Source organism: Bombus flavifrons, chromosome 11 (assembly GCF_040668555.2).
Source record: "Bombus flavifrons isolate JBK064 chromosome 11, iyBomFlav1_principal, whole genome shotgun sequence".
NCBI lineage: Eukaryota > Metazoa > Arthropoda > Insecta > Hymenoptera > Apidae > Bombus > Bombus flavifrons.
Genome location: NC_138452.1, coordinates 7,951,761 through 7,971,203, shown reverse-complemented (window position 1 = coordinate 7,971,203; position 19,443 = coordinate 7,951,761). Strand labels below are relative to the sequence as shown.

Below are 19,443 nucleotides of genomic sequence, written 5' to 3'. Positions count from 1 at the left end.
AAAGCGGTTTCGATACGATTCTAGGTCAGCGTCCTGGCCTCGAAACGGTCACGAGAAGCCGCCCATTCCTCGGCCTCCACGGACGAAGAAACAAGGAAGAAAAGAGAGGAACGTCGCTCGACCCCGTTACACGAAAACCCGTTATGTGACGAACAACGACCTGCCGACTGACTGACAAAATCCTCGTTTCCTTTCTGTTTCTCTCCGTCTTCCGCTAATCCAGTTTTCCTCCCTCACAGGGCCAATCTTCCTCGGTCTATTCTTTCTCTCTGTCTTTCGTTATTTTATAACACGATATACACTTGTAAGAGATTGTCTTCTATTCATCAAGTTTTAGGTTCAGCAATAAAATTCGATCATTAGTTGTAGTAGTCTCCTATTTTTCTTCCTTTTTGTCAATCAAATTTCCGATAATTTAAGATGTACAAGAGAAACGTGGCTTCTTTGAAACATTTTCATTTAAATATTATATGAAAGAGAAATTCGTATGTAAAAACTGTGATATTCTTCGTCGGTTCCAGAACATACAGCGGCAAACGTATAAATAGGTAAATGTTTGTTTCTAATTCCTAGTACTAATGGTATTGTCGACATTCTATGTTATAAATTGCTGAAGATATATTTGAAAGTATCTTGAACATCTTAATTTATACGATATAGGTCACTTGTTATCTAGCAATGGTAATTAAGGGTTAATCAGGTTTCTCTATTAAAAATGATCATCTGAGAATTTGATATTCAAATGTAAAGTTGGCGGCCTACCGAACGTTACAATTACGAGAATAAATAGCAATAACGAGGACGTAACAATGCAGAAATAGGTAGGATGGAAATTCTTAGCGATAATGGCTGTACGTTCATGTACATTATGCATTGCAATTTAACACATCGTGTATTACGAGGTCGAGAAGAATACGCAATGTAATGACGCCGAACGTAGCATTAGATTATTATCCGTTGTGCAATCAGAACACGAAATTATCGAAAAACATAGCCAGGGAAAGTGAAAGTTCACTTAAAACGTTGCCGCTAAACGAGGGCGTAATGTTATGCCATTGCGAAAACGTACAAACGAAGAATCAAAATCGGTCTTCCGGTATATATAGATAAAGTCAGATTTCTTTTTTCGATTTTTCTTTTCGATCGAATTATTAGTTATCTTGTGGACCTGAAGTTAACGTGGAAAGGAATATAAACAATTCTATCTCCAAACTGAATAAAAAGGCTCGTGATACGGTTGATACAAGAATGTAGAATCAAAAACTCGTTATCAAAAATTAAGGCTTTAGACCTGTAATAAAAAATATTTTCTCAATTAAAAAACGTTCATATGCCATTAAAGTCGATTCCATTACGATGGCTAAGAAATGGTTAGAGATAGTTTACTCGTGGAAATTCGACTGATTTTCTTTATCCATTTCTTCCAAACGATCCCAACAAATTCCTTTCTTTCTCTTTCTCTCTCTCTCTCACTCTCATTCTTCTATAATTTGAAGAATCAATACAAAAAGCGTGACATCGGTTTTCAAGCATCGCGTTTGGCGGGCCGCCAAAAGACATATGTTGCTAGTAACTTTGGGACCATCAAACCAGTGTGCTTCTGTAAGTAGCTTAACTTTCGTTCAGAATGACACGAAATGCGGAAAGCCTTTCGGGTAGACCTCGAGATAATAACAAATTGTACAATATCAACTCGAACATTTTCAGAAACGTTAAACTCATCTCAGTGAAAGAATTTTGGAAAAGTGACATTTTTTGGTCAACGCTGCGGACCCGCCTACGAACGGAAATTAGCTCAACAGTCGATAGAAGATTATGATTTATTTAATCTACAGATTCCTCACGGCTATCCTTCCTAATAAATTTACGTAGCTCGTAAAATGCAAAATAAGCGACTGAATTCTTATAATCAGATAATTCTTATAATCTGTGGTACTACAGGAACTCTGTTGGGACGTAGGTTCTCGTTAAAACTAGAGCTACATGTCCCACTTTTAAAAACCGTAATCGACTTATACAAGGTATTCAGTGAGGTGGTGTGCACGACTTTTAAAATGCACTTGCGATAACGTAGGGAAAAGAATGTTTCAAACGGAGGTTGATCTGTTTTGAATCACCTACAAATTCAAACGGTTCAAGTGGCCGAAAAATATTTCTTTCTATAAGAGATCAAGGTCATCTTGGTTTTCTAAACGGCATGATGTAAATAATCCTGATCTCATAGTGTCGTAAGTGATAGCGAAACGAGTTATGCAACTTGGATCGCTGAGAACTTCGGGTAACCTTGACTTCAGAAATCTCGAATTCATTGACTCGTGGATTTATTAAACCATGAAGTTTGATTTAATAGAGCGTTAGAACGGATATTACGAATAACGTTTGCGCTGTTAACAAAATGGAATAGTTCAAACTACCAGACTACCTTTTATGCAGCAAAAGATAAGATTTCTACACGGCATTGTACAAATTTTTCAAAAAAATTTACTTGTCAAAGGGAAGCTTTGTTAAAAGAAAAATGTACCGTAGAATTGATCTTGAGCATGATTTTCGAGTTCCATCTTTTTTTCATTTTTTTTTTTTTTGTTTAATTTATCGTAACGTGTAATAGCCGTCACCTCGTGTAATACTCAAATGCACTATTTGTTCTCTTGAGAAAAAAATGTTACAGTCTTATCAGCCTTTACATTAATATATTTGCAATTAATTTGCATTTCAAAACGTCCGTAACAGCATACGCGTTGGTATCTGTTACCGATCGTTCGTTGTTTATTTGTAATGCATATATGTAAAAGAGAGTTGAGTGAGCTTAAAGATCCACGCACAACTGCATACGCGAGACTGTAAGAAATGTCTGTTATAACTCAATTGAAAACGAATGTCACAAATGTCCCATACGACGCTCTAAACTCAATACCACGAAAATTTCAAGATGATACTCTTTGGAGTTTCTCGGTGATGAAATTTTAGAATAAACTACATACTTACATCTTCTTGTGATACAAACAACCGATCTCGTACAGCTCAAAATTTTTAATGGTGTGTCAAATGGCGTTAAAGCAGCGCTGATCTATCAACCGACGTGTTTCAACTGTTTGGTCTATTCTAACAATCGCGTGCTTTTTCTTTTCTGACGATTCAAAATATCTTTTGACACACACACATATATATATATCAGTTATCAAGAAGTATGTGCCAACAAGAGATGACCATCCAACCGATTGGTAGTAATTTATCTAGAGAACTATTCGCTGAACAAGAAAGAAAGCCAATCATGAATAAAGATATAAAAAGAGGCAAAATATCTCATTTCAAAATCTTAGAAGTTCGTTGGAAAAATCAGGCACGTGGAAGTATCGAACAAGGTCTTCTGGATGTATTTTACAAAAAATGTGAGAAGTATCATTTCTTATATCCGGTCACGCCAATGATTTTCTAAATTTAGAATATTGACGTGACTGCTTAAACAAGTCATATTTAGTGCGGTTTTGTTCGATTCCCCAGAATTTCGGAAACCTGGACTCGCCCGGTTTCTTGCATCAAGGCCTTCAATTCGAGGAATGCAGCGAACAACTCAAAAAAACGCAAGTGTGGCAACTACGGGGTACTTTGTTTAAAAAATAAAGCAGAAAGTATTGAAATTTTCGTTCGTTCGATGTATTTCGTGAAAGAAAAAATGTATATCACACGTTCATACATCGCATCAGACAGTAAAACACAATGTTACTTATCTTTTCGTTGATAAAGAATAATAACTGAGTGATTATTGAAATCGGCATGTAAATAAAGCGATTTATATAATAATTACTTGTAACAACAATAAATGTTTACGATATTATCATAAAGAATTCTCACTGTCTTCTGATACTCATCGTTGTCAAGTAGCCTTCTAATTATTTTAAAGAATATCTGGAATCACCAATGTTTCTCTAGCGCGATGATTATAAAACTGTGTATATATTTGAAATATAATAGATTTATGATCATCGGTAAGGACAGTTACATGATGCAAAAGGTCTCTGCAATTGCCTTGGACGACAAAGACTTGTACCCAATCTTCATTACATAATGATCGATATTTAAAATCTAATTACTGCGATTCTCACCTCTTCATATTGGTCGTGTGTTTTAAAATCGTTTGTGTTTTATTACAAATTTTATATCAAATAATTTAATTTTACAACTACTTGGCTACTTATTAAACACTTAGGTGGTTTACAAAGACACTTGTAAATAGAAGAACAATTTTATTATCTGTATTATCTGAGCAATTTTCAAGCATCTAAGATAAGGATTGTAGCAAAACGTCAATGATAACATAATGTATACACTGTAAAACGCAACTAGCTGATGCGAATGTTAAATTGTTAAATACATAAAACATCAAACAGCTACAAGATGTTTCCATTACCATCGCCACCACCATCAAAATCCAGATTCATAATTCTGTTTGTTCCAATTATTTTTCAGAATCGCTTGTGGCGGACTCTGATGCTATTTTTCTGGCTGATGTTAAATATTCTGACCAAATGACATTCGTTTCGTTATTTGAATGTAGAAAGTAATTTTTATTTCTTGATAATTCGAAATCCAACCGAATAGTAAAAACCATTAATTTGATATCTAGGAAAATTCTCTTGTGAACGAAGAAATATAATAGATAAGGGAATATATATAGAGTCGAGACTCAACCTGTAGCATAATTATCTCTTCTGTTTTCAAGCAATTTACCTGTGTTTGATAAAAGAAAATTTGGACAGGGTACCGCGAAGCCAGAGAAGAACAGTTACAAGCACGATCGAAGCTTATTCAACGTAACATTGTACTACGAAGATCATTAAAATTCTGGTAGGTGTTTCATTTGAATCATATCAAAGACGCGCTTTTCCTGTTGATCGTTCTGGCATCACAAATCGAAAGTTTATGACCTCGTGACACACTTCTTGCGATTAATCCATGTTAAACAAATATTGCTTACTAGTCACATGAGACACGTGTTTCAATTTTAGTTTTGGTGGCACGCAAATAAGATTTATCGAGGGAGCATATTTTCGCCAATGTCATATGTCAATGCCAATGGGCATATCACTCGTTGGCCGTTATAAACGAAAGTACTCGATATTTGCTTGCACAATGGATTTGAAGCTTCGAATTTCAAACATCGACATAGTCGAAACTAAGAATTTCGCGATGCGAATAAATTCTCAGAAAATTTCAGATCTCCTATTTAAATTCTTACAAAACCGTAATTTTCCAATTCGAAGCTGTTTTAAGTCGAACATCTGGGATTTAAGCTCTTATGAAGCTCGAGCTTCCGAATTCGGGGTCTTTTGAAACGGAAAATTTGTAATTCAAAACAGTCTTGTACGTTGGACTTCGCATTCGAATTCTAATAAATTTTCACTTTTCATCGCAAATTTCGAATTTTAATATCCAACTCCTTCAAACTTCCTTCTTCGTTAAAATTTGTCCTTCTTTTTTTCTTTTTAACAATCCTTAGTAGATTCCTGCAATTTGTTCCGTAGGACATTCGACAGGTTCTTTTAGCCTGTTAAGGGTAGGGTGTGGGTGCTAATTCCATTGCATCAGTACTATTACAAGAATCGGATTTTGCGTCATTAGATCCTGCGGTTGTTTCATTTTCAGTGTTCTAACGGTACTGTCAGTGTACAGTGTAGTGGCTAGCGCGTTTGCTTGGTTGATCGTTCTTGTTTTCTATCTGTCGGATATTTGCTGGATTTCCTTCTTTACAGCGGCGATTTAAGGATCTTTGATTAGTCCTTCACTTCGTACGTACCAAGATACGTCCGTTATCGTAGGAAACACGATCGATTGCACCATTTTGACTTTCATTTTGGCAATGTGACTTTTAGCAATTTTAACGCGTAATTAGATACCGTACTGCTTTTTTATTATGACTTTATACATCAGTAACTTGTTTTCTACACTTAGCTTCGAAGGATGGTCAGACTTGTTGTATCTTTCTACGTATGCGCTGTTTCCAAGTTGCTTGCTTTTGAAGCCAGGTATTTCGCTATTTTTATTTGCGGTGTTTCATTGTTCTGAAGCGTGACTTTTGGAGCGTCTTCTTCACGGATGGTGAAAGTAAGTTGAAACCCTAAATCTTGAGCATGATTTGTCATTATTTCGTATTTTTTTTTTTGTTTCAATTTCCAACGGGTCTCGATAAAGCAGAATAAGAAACAGACTTCTTTTCTTTCACACATTAATTAACTCGTACGTATGCACAGAGCGACAGACAAGAGAAATTTCGCGACACATATACGGCTAATGGATTGTACTCGTAAAATTTGCAAAATGCACCGCTAAAACCGTATAAATCTCTTACGTCACTGTATGGTCTTCGGATTTGTAATGTAGATTCAATAAGAAGAATACGACCATTGTATGCGTTAGCGACGAACTTCGCCTGAGACAATTGGGACAAAAGTTAGTTAATTCTGATCAATCGCCGTTCTCGTTATACATATTTCATCAGTCTTTCTTCGTTTGAGCGAAAATGATACTATTTTTATTCGCTGTTCTAACCGCACGAACATGGAAATGTCGTAAACATTCAATTTAAATCCAGAAAATTAGTAATTTTCAGGATCGGAGTATTAATTCGTATGAGACTACAGTTACGAATGACCTTGCTTCCGTGCATTATAATCAAACTTGATCACTTTTAATTATCAGAGATTTTTACCGCAATAGTTGTTCCAGCCTGAAAATGCGTGACAAATATCTCCGATACGCACAATGTTTTATCGTGAAAAAGTATTTATTCGCCTGACGTTGATCGCAGCAACGAAAACACAGTAAAAGACAAGAAAAGAAAAGAAAAAGAGGACAAGAAATTTTTCCATGAAAAGTCATAAAAATCGAATTTTACGCGAAGAAGTCCAATGCAAAGATTGACGTTCATTCCCTAGACTTTACATAGGAGATCTTCCCAGAAGCGTATTTTTCTTCGCTTATTTTTATTCAGAGGTGTTTATTACGATCGACTGGTCTGTAGAAATTTTTGACAAATTAGATGACGTTGTGACACGACACGAACAGCAACTTCGATTGTTACATATTGTATGTGATATAAATAAGGATCAGAGTAAAAGAATTATAAATAAGAATAGTTATATACAGGGTGGTTGGTAACTGGTGGTACAAGCGGAAAGGGGGTGATTCTACGCGAAAAAAGAAGTCGAAAATATAGAATAAAAATTTTTCGTTTGAGGCTTTGTTTTCGAGAAAATCGACTTTGAATTTTCGTTCGGTACGCGTGCACTTTATCACGTCTCGTTATAACGGCTCTCACTGTAGATCGTTGTCTCGATGGAAAAATTTAAAAAAAAAAAAAAAAAAAATTAAAAAAAATTTTTTATTCTATATTTTCGACTTCTTTTTTCGCATAGAATCATCCTGTATATGACAAGCGTATATAGCAAGAACTGGACCGATTAGAGCGAGTCTGTCTACCAGGTTGAGATTTATGGATATTTTAATTTTTCTTTGCAGGATTATTTAATTGAATAAATTTGAATCGTCATGAATTTTGAGAAGCATATAAATCTTCGACAAGGCTGATTTCACACGGAGATACGAGTATCATAGAGATGACGCAAAAGATCATTAATAAGCATTTATCACAACGATCTAACTTCATTCACGGTCGGGGTCGTGATTTTGCTCGATGTGATCTTAGTCTCTTGATTTTGATCGAATTATTTCTTATAAAACGCTTCGATATAGTTCGCATACGAATATCTGCATTCACTTAATTTTAATTCAATATTACATTACGTTTCCTGCGTAAACTTAAGCGTAAATTTATTTCGTTTAACATCAAAGATGAACAATAACTCGATCTTCATTTTTCTATCTCGTATCCGAATAAAATATTCATTTCTTTTTCTCCCGATTTCAAAATTGTAAATATTCATTTGACGTCGTTAATATAAAATATAAAAGTTAATATAAAAGAACAGCTACGCTCTCTTCTAATCGGAAACTATCACGAGAAATCACAGTGAAAAGTCACCGTGACCGAACGAACGCGATCGAATAACTCGTGATTCTCGCAAGTGCCAGTTCACGTCATATCTCTAAACGCGATTACACGTGCCGCCGCTGAATGTCCTCATTTGTATCAATGTTTCATTCGTTGTGACGGCTTTGTACGAAAAGTATCGTTGCCAAGATATGGGAAACGAGTATCGTGATACTGTGACTCACGAGAATCGTAGCGTGAACTTCACGTACTTCCCTTCGCGTACGTACGTTCGTTATATTCAGATACGCGTGTGAAACCTATCCTAAGCAAAAGTCGAACCAACTAGAATAGAAAGCGATAAAAATTTGTATCTTTCGTCGAGTTAATATCTGTTTGCGGAATTTTTTGATTTCGCGTGCTTGTTCGTTTCTCCAAGATTCATTAACATCTTTGTTCGAATGCTTAGCTTCATCGCGTTATTTTCGCGTTTTATCTCCGAATTTCTTCTTCGTTTCGTTATATCCGCTGATTTAGAACCGCGTTTCTGTCTTGCCGGGAACTTGCTTCATATTCTATCATTAATTTGCACTCTCTGCTAATAGGTTTGCTTGGCTAATAGGTTTAACTATTGCATAGTTGTTTGATCTTAAGAGTAAAATTCGTGTATATATGCTTAGAAGGGGCATTAGCAAGCGTAAATGATCGTTTTAAACGAAAGTTACGTACTTATGATGTGGTTTTCGAAAAAAAAGTATTTGACGTGTATCTCTCTTTTTTTCCCGCTTCTTTTGTTTTTTCTCCCCCTCGCCTTTTTCTACGTGCTCGTATCTACGTGGAAGGAGGTGGAAAACCGTGACCAACGTTCAGAGGGAAACGTATTCCACGGAACACCTCGGAAACTATTTTTATATTCGTTGTTAGAGTTTTATGCTTCGCGTTATGTGCTCGAATTTGTACGTTTTTGAAGTTTACACGCAGCGAAAATATAAATAAGCAACGCATAGAGAATATGGAATATAAGAGGTACACTCTAAGATGAAGTTTAAGTTGCAGATTTTGAGTCTAAATGTAAATACGAACGATGTTAAGGAGCTTGGCGATTGGGAGACCATAACAGCGAACCAAAGAGAAATGTAACTGAAAGCCCGTACTAACTCGCAGCAGAAGGATTATGAACGAATAAACAATAAATAAGTAACAATATCTGAGGAACTATTAATTTTAGAAAGATAGCTGAAACGTACACGCTGCTTGTTTCTAATCAGGTAAATTTAACTAGGTAAATAACGTCTTAAAAAATTATTTCCTTTAAAAAGTATAATGAAGACTAGCGTACATTGCTGCAAAAGCTGTAACAAAGATTAGCATGTTACTGCGAAATGTTCATCTACTTTTGATCTCTACCATCGTCACAACGAATCTGAAAATGAACATATGAAAACTACAAAATATTGATCACAAGTACGTAAACATTACGCAGAGATCGCAATAGATTTTGCAATAAATCAGAATAACATTTAAACAGCCATATTTAATGCGCATTATATGCTTAAAATAGACTGAGTCATACATATGCTAATCTTTTGTTTCAATATTTCTTTCAAATAAATACCTGTACGTAACTTCTTCGTACATATTTTCAGATTAGTTACCGATGTTAGATGCCGATATAATCGTGACAATCCTATCATTACGGTGGCAACGAAACTTCAAAATGTTCTATGTATCAGGTAGAATATAGGCGCGTAGAATATTTTCTATGGCGAATACCCCTCGCGAGACAGTGTGTCAAGATCGTTAAGCATCGTTTAAAATTTTATTCCTGCTGACTCATCGATCTACGGATTTTCAAAATTCCTATCCTCTTATTTTAAATAGCTGGGCAGTATACAGCCACAACACTTGTACGTGTGAATAGAACGTATATCAAAATCTGTCAGATTGAATAATTTTTATCGTGTTATGCAATTAATCAATCAATTAACGCCGATGAGTCGACTCGCATAGATTAGATAAGGGTGATACGACCAATTTGACCGTGATTCATTTGGCTATTCTTCCGCGGCGGCTACACATACAATAGATCCGATTCGGGTTTAGAACGAGAACGGTATCAATGTCGTGGCCAATGACCCTCGTCAGTGAGAAAGAGGGAGTAAAAGAGAGAGGCCGACTCGGCGCGGCGCGGCGGCCAGACGTAGCTTCCTCGTTGCACGATGAAATTTCCTCTTTAACTAGCGATTAAACGATTCGAACCTCCGGTTGCGGCTTTAATTCGTGCGGATTCTTCTTATTCGGCTAAGTGCACCGAGCCTGTTCTATTTTAGGCTACGATCACACGAGCATTGAAACAAAGAATGTTAACGCATTGTTAACGAGACACTTTCCTACCAACTAATTAAACTATCTAACTAACTAAGTAACTAGCGACACTTTGATAAAAAATTAATTCGTTCGTATTTGATATATTGTGATATTTTTAGAAAGGCGATTAGAGGAATAATCAGAAATTTGTTTCATCTGCTAAATATTATAATCGTTACTATGGTTTTTCTAATGCATAGAAAGCCACTGTTTACTAATAATTACTGATTACTAGTGTTTACTGTACTAACTACTGATTTATAACTTATAACACGAACAATTTCTGCTTGATATATATTTCTCTTTTTTTATCAAGACGAATTTATTTATACTGACAGCTATAAAAAATTAACGATTTCGTGAAGTCGTGCGCCACATGATAAATGTTTTTTTTTTTAAATTGGCCGATCTTTATTCGACAAGAGGTCAACATATAACTTCACTTCTGATTAGTGAAGTAAATTATTATTTAAGAAGTTAAGTAATTCGAACATAAATCATTTTTGTTACGAATCTCTCAATCATCGTGCGTGCGTGTATGTGCGTACGAGCATAGAACGTTACATCTGTGTATTCTCTTTTTACAAAGGATTAAATACGTTGCAATGTGATTGTATGTATCGCGTGGAAGACCAATTGGAATCATCCGCGGATAACGTAAGTTTTAATTAGGATGCTGACTGATACGTTCCGTCATTAAAGTGTTAGCTAGTTACTTGAATTCAAATCGCTGATTATTAAACAGCTTGGCTTCAAGTGTGTGTTCATAGAAGTCAAGTTACTTGACTCGACATAATCTAACTGCAAGTGGGTATCCAATGGAAAATGAATTTCTAACATGGCGTATGGCTAAAATTGACTTAATTTGAGGAATCAATGCCAAGAAACACGGAACTATAAATAGCACCTTACGTTGTCTAATAACTATAACTATTGTTTCTGTTCGAGTCAAAGAATAGAACTTGAAAGAACTTCAACTTTACTTGCCAGAATTTCGAGAGAATTTGTGTGCCATTTAGGACATAGATCTTATCAAGTTTCATACTGGTAGTTTAATGATCGAGACGTTGAGACGGTCACAGGACAGCTCAAAATGTGTTTCAATTACCCTCGAAACCTTCGAGTTAAGGTCATTGCCAGTCTAGCTTTGATCTTTATTAATTGGCGTTGAACGATGCGTCTCTCTCTCTTTCTCTCTCTCTCTTCTCTCTCTCTCATGTGGGTAGTGTCCATGGACTTAACAACAAAGTTGACAAAGAGGGTAATCACTCTGAAGAAGAGCAACGTGACAGAGTATAAAGGCAAAGAAGTATTAAGTCATTTTGTCGTGCTAGTTCTTAACTACTCGAACTAAACTTTTCAGAGAAATGTAATTAATCACTCCACGTGTGTCTCATTGATACAAAGAACACGAATTTATATTCTATTTATATTATATTTATTATATTTTATTTATTATATTTTATATTATATTTATATTTATATTATAATTGTACTTAGTAAACAACAGAGGCTGTGTAAGTCCTAACAGTAATATTGAATTTCATAAACCTTAAACTCAATTTTCTCAGTTTACAAACAAGAGGAGGTACAAACAGTTAAGAGCTAGAGCGATGATTTATTTATTATCAAAGTTGGATATTATTCGAATTGTTTCGTATAAACATTTATCTGAGATAATTATCCGAATAAGTGTTTACATTAATCCAACATTTTATTCGCATAATGGTTATCTGTGCCTCGTAACAGATTGTTTTCACTCGACTAATGATCTTAGAATCATTCGGATAACAATACGAATAATTATTCATTTATTTCCACTTGATTCTGTGCAAGTTTATTAATACGGTTTTGAACTATTATATTACTTTACCGAGGAATAGTAAACTTTGTATATAATAATAAACTGTAATCGGAAGTTTCTTTCTTTCACAACAATTTCTTTCCACGAAGAAATTATGTTCTCGACTGTGGGAATAGATGGAAGTTAAGAGACAACTAAATCTGATGCGAAAGAGATGAATGTGGCAGTAAATTATAATTCAGTTCAATGATCCTCACTAGAAACGGCGCTTTTATGCAAATGACTTTCTCTGCTAAACTTCTGATTCTTTTACACGCTGCACGATGATTTTCTCTGCTGCAACCCATACACTTCTTACCTTATACCTCAGAAGCCGATATTTACACAAATCTTCGCTAATATTAAATATTAAAAAAAAACACTGTCATATAACTGTATAACACGAATAAAATTATTTAAAAGATTGCATCTGGAATATCAAGCGTAGAATCTTTCTGAAAATTTCTGCGCGCCTCTAATCATTCATGCATGACTAGATCGCAAATGTTTACCCACTTGTGGAAAATCTAAAACCTGCAAATTGTTCGTTTTCGTTGCTCGGCGGTAAAATAAAACGCGTATTACTTAGCGTTATACGCATTAGAAAAGAAACTTTTTGCTCGATTCTAATCTACCTATTAATTCTAGTACATCATCCGCCTCGTAGAAAGTCCTACGAAATTTATCAAACGATCGTATCTTCGCGGTAACATGAAAGTGAACAAGCTAATCGTACACAAAAATGGAACATTATTTTTATCTATTACTATTGCAAAGAAAAAATAAAAAAGAAAGTGGGAAAGAGAAAGAAGCAACAAGAAATGTACCCACGATATAAGATGCAATAGCAAAATGAAGATACCGCTAAGTAGAATTACAAAACCATATACAGCCACAGGATACATCACGATTCCACAGCCTTACTTCATGCACGAATGTACATACGAATGTAGTCCATAGGATAAAATGATAAAAACTCACCGAACTGATTTCAAAGATCGACAAATTGGAAAAGAACGATATACAGATACGTTGACTTGAATGATGGAACACGAATCTCTATAATCCCGTACGGCGACCACAATGATCGACGTGAGCTGCAATGCGTGTCGAGGATTACTAAGGGACCGAAATGTGGGCCAGCTACTTTAAAGACGAGTCAACTAACGAAAGGTGAACTGAGCCTACCTGGGACCAATCAGAGTAGCTTGTACCTGACTCTGTTTGAGTCAGTGAAAGACAACTTCTCCCCACTTATCTACCTATTAATGCATCTATACAATACATCACACGTGGTACATGTGTGCATGCATGCATGCATGCACATACACCTACATGCGCAAGCGCAGAGACACAAATATTGGAATTAGGAATCACTTTTCACGGTCCTCGCTCAATGTCAACAATTCACTCCCACATAATATTATCGTCAACCCTTACGGAATATTATTTTGGTGCAGAATGTGAATGGGACTGTAGTAATTAATATCTCCGATCGTTTTGCAACGATTATCTTGTTTGCGTGATTAAAGAAATATTTTTCAAGTTAGGAAGGCAGTGGTTCGATCAGAAATTTTGATCATTGATAAAGACGAGGAATCGTTGGCAAAGATAAATGAATTTCAGTTTAATCCTTGCAATGCTAAATGCGATATAATTCGTTTGTAACAGAAATTTAATTATACGTAAAAAAAGATATGAAACCTCTTGATAAGCAGATTATTAGCGGAATTACGAGTTAACTCGTCTTCTATGGTTAAGTGCGTAATTATTTTTCTACTTTCTATCGCTGTTGTATGCGAGGACTACAGATGAAGAATACGATAAGTTACATTTTTCTAGGTTTTTTTTTTTATAGAGGAACAACCTTAGAATTCAATAGAATGTCGATCAATTTCATGTTATCAAAATTTATTTGTTCTCGAAATATATGTTCTTTCTCCTTCCTCGAAACTTTCGAAATATCGTTCGTCGTTATACCAACGTTATTAATTTGTATCATCGACTTCGATAAAACATCATTTACTTATCAACTGTGTTACGTACTATATCTTTGAACCTAACAAATTCTTTTCGTTTAATCACAGGTTGGTAATAAAATCAGAAAATCAACAAAAAGATACATATTCATCGTGTTTTTCTCCTGTGATCTTTGTACGGATCGTTGGTAATTCTTTCAACGAAGGAAAGTAAATTTCAGTGGCACGTAGATTAAACTCGCGTACCGGAATAAATGGCTGTGTACACAGGTCAGTAAAAACTACCATCTGAAATCTATCGTATTTAAGGAGCCTGGTCAGACGACTACACTTTCATTTTTTTTATACCTTATTTTTTGAAGATATTACGATGACTGAGTTTTTTAATAATCACCGCCGTATGTTTTTTAAAACATCGATCGAACCTGTTGAACATTCTCTATCAAAAAAGCATTAACCTATTTATACCGGAAAGCCATTATTTCAGCAGATATTTTAATTGTAATTTGCCCAGACAAATTAATTCTAATCGAAATTAAATTACAACACGTACAAATGTTACCTGTTTAGCTTTCGATAATAATAATAATAATAATAATCGCCTTGATTATTAGATAATCCTACCAAACTAATGTACATATGTAATATATACTAAATATGTAATAAATAATAAGGGATAGAACAGTAATAATAACAATGAATTCGCTAGAATTCGTGACGTGATTGCTAATGTTAACGTAAGTATTATTAAAGCATCACCGAAGCACAAATTAGAATTTGACTACATGTTTATTAATTCGATGATTAATTCATCATGCCTATGCTAATTAGTTACTTGAAGCATTATCAAGATATAGGCTATGACTTGACTAAATGTTCGCTAATTTGATGGTAATCGTTTAATTATGCGCTACCATGTATAAGATCGATACGTACATTTAAAATCAGCAAACGCATGTGGCTTTCCTTACAGGCAATTTTTACCTACTCCTATCCCTTGATCTCACGTGGTAAATAATCCCTCAGTCTACGGGGACTTGTTACGCGTGACCTCATTCTTACGAGCTCAGAAGATATACAGCATAAATATTCATAATGAAATTGAAGTTAAACTTCCGAATATTTCGAGCGACAAGGATAATGAATTAAATGCGAATTAAAAAGAAAAAATTGATCCTTTGGATCGCAGTGCCGACACTTTTAATTATTATTATTATTCTTTTTCTTCTCTTCTTCCTTCCTGTTTATTTACGAAAATTCACAAAATAAATATTTCTAGAACAGAGCTATCAAACGCTCAAAAGGAGACATACATATACTGTTGGTCGACCTTAAGAGAAGCATGCGATTCTCTGGAGGAAATTACACGTAACAGAGTACAGTAAGAACACAAATCACTTATACTAAAACGCAAATATTCGAACAAAATTCGATAATAACGAACGCACACGAAAGATAAAAATAAGGAGAATTACTAGCGGCAGACAGTCTAAGTCCAATTCTCTTTTCATCATCTACGATATCATAGAATTTTTCAAACATAAGAAAGCATAAGAAGATAGAGGAAAGAATGAAGCTACTCTTATTCGCGGATATGGTAATAAGGAACAATCCAATAGGAATACAAGAAAATGTAAATACATTACACGACTACTGTGCAGAAATATTTGTACAACTTATATCGGCTATTTTCTCCACTATTTTTTCTTCGTACTGGCACATCTTATTTTTACAGATTTTTTCCTTTGACAGAGAACGCATGAAACGAATAATCCTCGTAAATCGAGGCACGGGTATACTTGCAAGTATCACTTTCTTATTTCGATTAATTGATATTAATGATCAAATTCCATCAATGTCTATTAACCGTATACGATAGCCCGAGATAAAAACAGAGGAAAAAATTATATCAAAGGGTTTCGTTCGTAGTGTATTTAATATACATTTGCAATAATCTGGAAGTACCCAAATATTATTATGCACGGTAGTGTGTGATCGACACAAGTCAAAAGAAATTGCGGACACTTCGTATTCAGACAAAGTTTACGTTCTTACAAAATTGTGCAATCGATACATATAGGGTGGGTTGCATGTTGAAATCGTTTTGTAATGTCTGCCATTGTGCTCGATACCTTGATCCCTTTTCACCCCGGCCATAATACGCAGAAAGTTAGTCATGAGTGAAAATATGATCGATCGAAACAATTTGTATATTTATTGTAAATGATCGATTGCCATCGATATACATAATAAGTAAGCTTTCTGTCATAGAATGAATCGCGTACTTGGTCTCGAATAAAAGAGCAAATATCATCGCTTCGACGAAGTAATGACTTTCTTCATTTTCTAATTACTAATCTATTTTCTCTTTTTTCTTTTCGCGATAAGATTACATAAATTCTGCTCATAATGACGTCTATGTTATGATATGAACCTAATCGCAATCTAACCATGGATGAAATAAGTGATATACAAACTGTTTCTTCCTACGACACAATTATTTGGCAATCTGTTAATTAATCCTAAAATAAAAATATCTACTAATAAATTAACACTAAATTACGCACAGTGATTTTGCAAGAAAATTTCTTATATCGTAAAGTTATACATAATTCAGTTACTTAGAGAAAACTGTTGCAGTGATAAAATATTCAAAATATTCAGTGATAAACTATTTGTACGATCAAAGTTCTCTGATTGCATCAAGTGGTATTTCATTTCATTTTGTGTTTTACATTCACCGCGATACAGATTGGTAATAGTATTAAATTAAATAAAAATTTCCATTATTAAGTAATCTAACTTTAAGTAGTAATGACCTCGAATGACTTATATTTAGAGTTGATTTCACGGGGAAATAGTCAGAGGTCTTAATTCCATGATCTCAGCAACTATCAGAAAGACAAAACATTGATTTTTACTTTACATAAGAGTGCTTAGAAAATACCTATAGTACATGTCGACTTTCGTTTTTCGTTCGCGATGATTAATTGCATGGTTTTACTGTTAAATTTATTATTCACCTATTAGAAGCTCGTGTGAATAAATAATAGGATATTTATAGCGAAGTGATATAATTGTATTATAGTTATGCGTTTATAGCACAGTTAAATAATATTCAGAAACATACAATATTGAAAGTTAGCAAATGTTCCGTGTGACTTATGAGCGGCACTGCAAGCCATTAACCATATTTTTACATTGACAACTTTGCAACTTTGATTCTATAATAATTACAGCTGGCACTCTTGCACATCAATTGCACAATTTTCACCACTTCCAGATTATATATATATACTGATCATATGCATTTTATGTCAACACTTGCGAGAATATTATTTTTCCATGCAACTAGATTTCTTTTTTAGCGCCGCTTTTTGTATATTTGAGATCTTGTATTCGTTTTTTTTTTTTTATCTTTAGAACTCGATATCGCTTGGTGACGCGATTTAAGATTTAAAAATACAAAATATCAGCCCATCTATGAAGAAACGTCTTTGCCACGCGCAAATATCCTGCACGTTTAATTACATACAAAACTTCCGATTCCAAGATTTCATGTTCAGGATTTATATTCTTATCTCTTTCCTCGATTACTTTATTTCACTGGTAACTACTTGTCAACTTATCGGTAAATAATCATCTTTGCCGCTACGTCTTTTGGTGCCTGGTGTCTCGAACAATCTCGACTACATCTCTTTTCCTTCCTTTTCCCCTTTTTTTTCTTTATGTGAGCTATTGAAATCAAAGTGGTCTGACTAATCTGAATAGGATTTTAAGTATGCAACGTTATTTTCTGTCGTTTTTGAACTCGTTTTTTATCGTTTCTTTAAATTCGATTAAAATATATTTACCCGTATAATTATGCATTTAACTAAACAGAAGGCAATGTTCATTTTGGCAAAGATATCTGTACGTGTTTCAATAATTGCGAAGAAAGAAAATCTGAAACCCGTCATTTTACCGGCTTTTCCCTTTCACTTATTATTTTTCCACGTACTTTTCATTTTATACGTTACACGAAATTCATCCAACAGTCGATGCATTAAAATTAGAAGAGTTACATATCCCCATTTTAAAATAAGAACCGAAAATCTCATTCCGAGATTATAAAAGATTTTACTCAGCCTCTATCGAAGACCATAGTAAAGTGCTGCGCATAATTATGATAGTTTCATAGTTTCAATCGATACAGCTGTTCGATCATTTGGAATTTAAATGATCATATTAAGAAATAACCAGAAACGAGTCAAGAGGTATACGAGATGCAAGGAAAAAAATGAATTAGAGGTAAATTATAGCTTTCGTTCTAGAACACGATACTTCATCGATCATTTGGAACTTGTTTCCTTAAGAAGAAAGTAAACTTCGGAATGGAAACCTGTCCTAGACACAAGTGCGATGACCTCGCATTTAATCTTCGCCTTTTAATTTTGTCACCTCATATATTTTTTCGAAAAGTTTGTTGACCTACTTTAAAATATAAAGTAGTAAATACTATATCACTTTCCAAAAAGATCGATTCCTTTTACTTTCACTAAAGATATGAGTAATACTGTTGGGAATTCTTAAGAAGAGTTAAGATAGTACAGAGTTCAGAAGATACAGAAACCATTTGAATGACGCTTATGTGCCAATTAAATTAGAAAACAACCGACTTTACATATAGGTGACGGCAGCCGACAACAAATGACAGAGCCACAATCACGTGTACGTTTTTTCTTTTTCTTTTTCTTTTTTTTATTTTATTTGGATGAATTTTACGATCAATTCTCATTGAGAATTATAAGTAAATTTTTCTAGCGTGGTACTATGTCGTGTTTAACAAGTGTTTATCGTGTGTTTGATTCTAGTTGAATCTAATACTTAAATCTAGAGAATAATGTCTTTTTAGCCTGCGGATCCGATCCGATGTGTCAAGAAATTGAGTAACTAGTGGGTTTTACGTGCACGTAACGTTTACGTAAACGTTGAAGAGTCTAGTTTAGAAATTGTAAAATAAAGGAATCGTTATGCATAGATTATTAGGCGATATAATGTACGGAATACATGTACGTAAAACTCTGTGAACCATCCAGAGTAAAATGTTATAATAATTAATACAGAAAACGAATTTCTACCGCAGTTCTATTCCTCTAATTGTCCCCATAATGATATAAATTTTATACATAGACAAAGATTTTCTACAGATCCTATAATAGAAGTCTTTTCGTTTGCTGAAACACGAGCGTGGTTAACAGCGTGGAAACACGAGCACAACAAAGTTA

General features: G+C 34.5%; 1 protein-coding gene and 1 long non-coding RNA gene across 3 annotated transcripts in view; one reads left to right on the top strand and one right to left on the bottom strand.

Annotated features, from left to right (window-relative positions):
* The window catches only part of FAR1 (fatty acyl-CoA reductase 1), a 41,040-nt gene that overhangs the window by 8,764 nt on the left and 12,833 nt on the right, over positions 1 to 19,443 (bottom strand). The window contains exon 1 of one of the 2 annotated variants that reach the window (XM_069124122.1): positions 13,179 to 13,335. The exons of the other annotated variant lie outside the window; for it this stretch is intronic. The gene's annotated coding sequence lies outside the window, so the exon portion shown is untranslated. Of the gene's footprint in view, positions 1 to 13,178; positions 13,336 to 19,443 lie in introns of those variants that run through there. 2 annotated transcript variants of the gene reach the window in all.
* LOC138185284 (uncharacterized) lies at positions 7,952 to 16,664 on the top strand. Its single transcript, XR_011174568.1, has 4 exons — positions 7,952 to 9,255; positions 14,285 to 14,446; positions 15,456 to 15,809; positions 15,912 to 16,664. It is a non-coding gene; the product is annotated as an uncharacterized LOC138185284 (long non-coding RNA).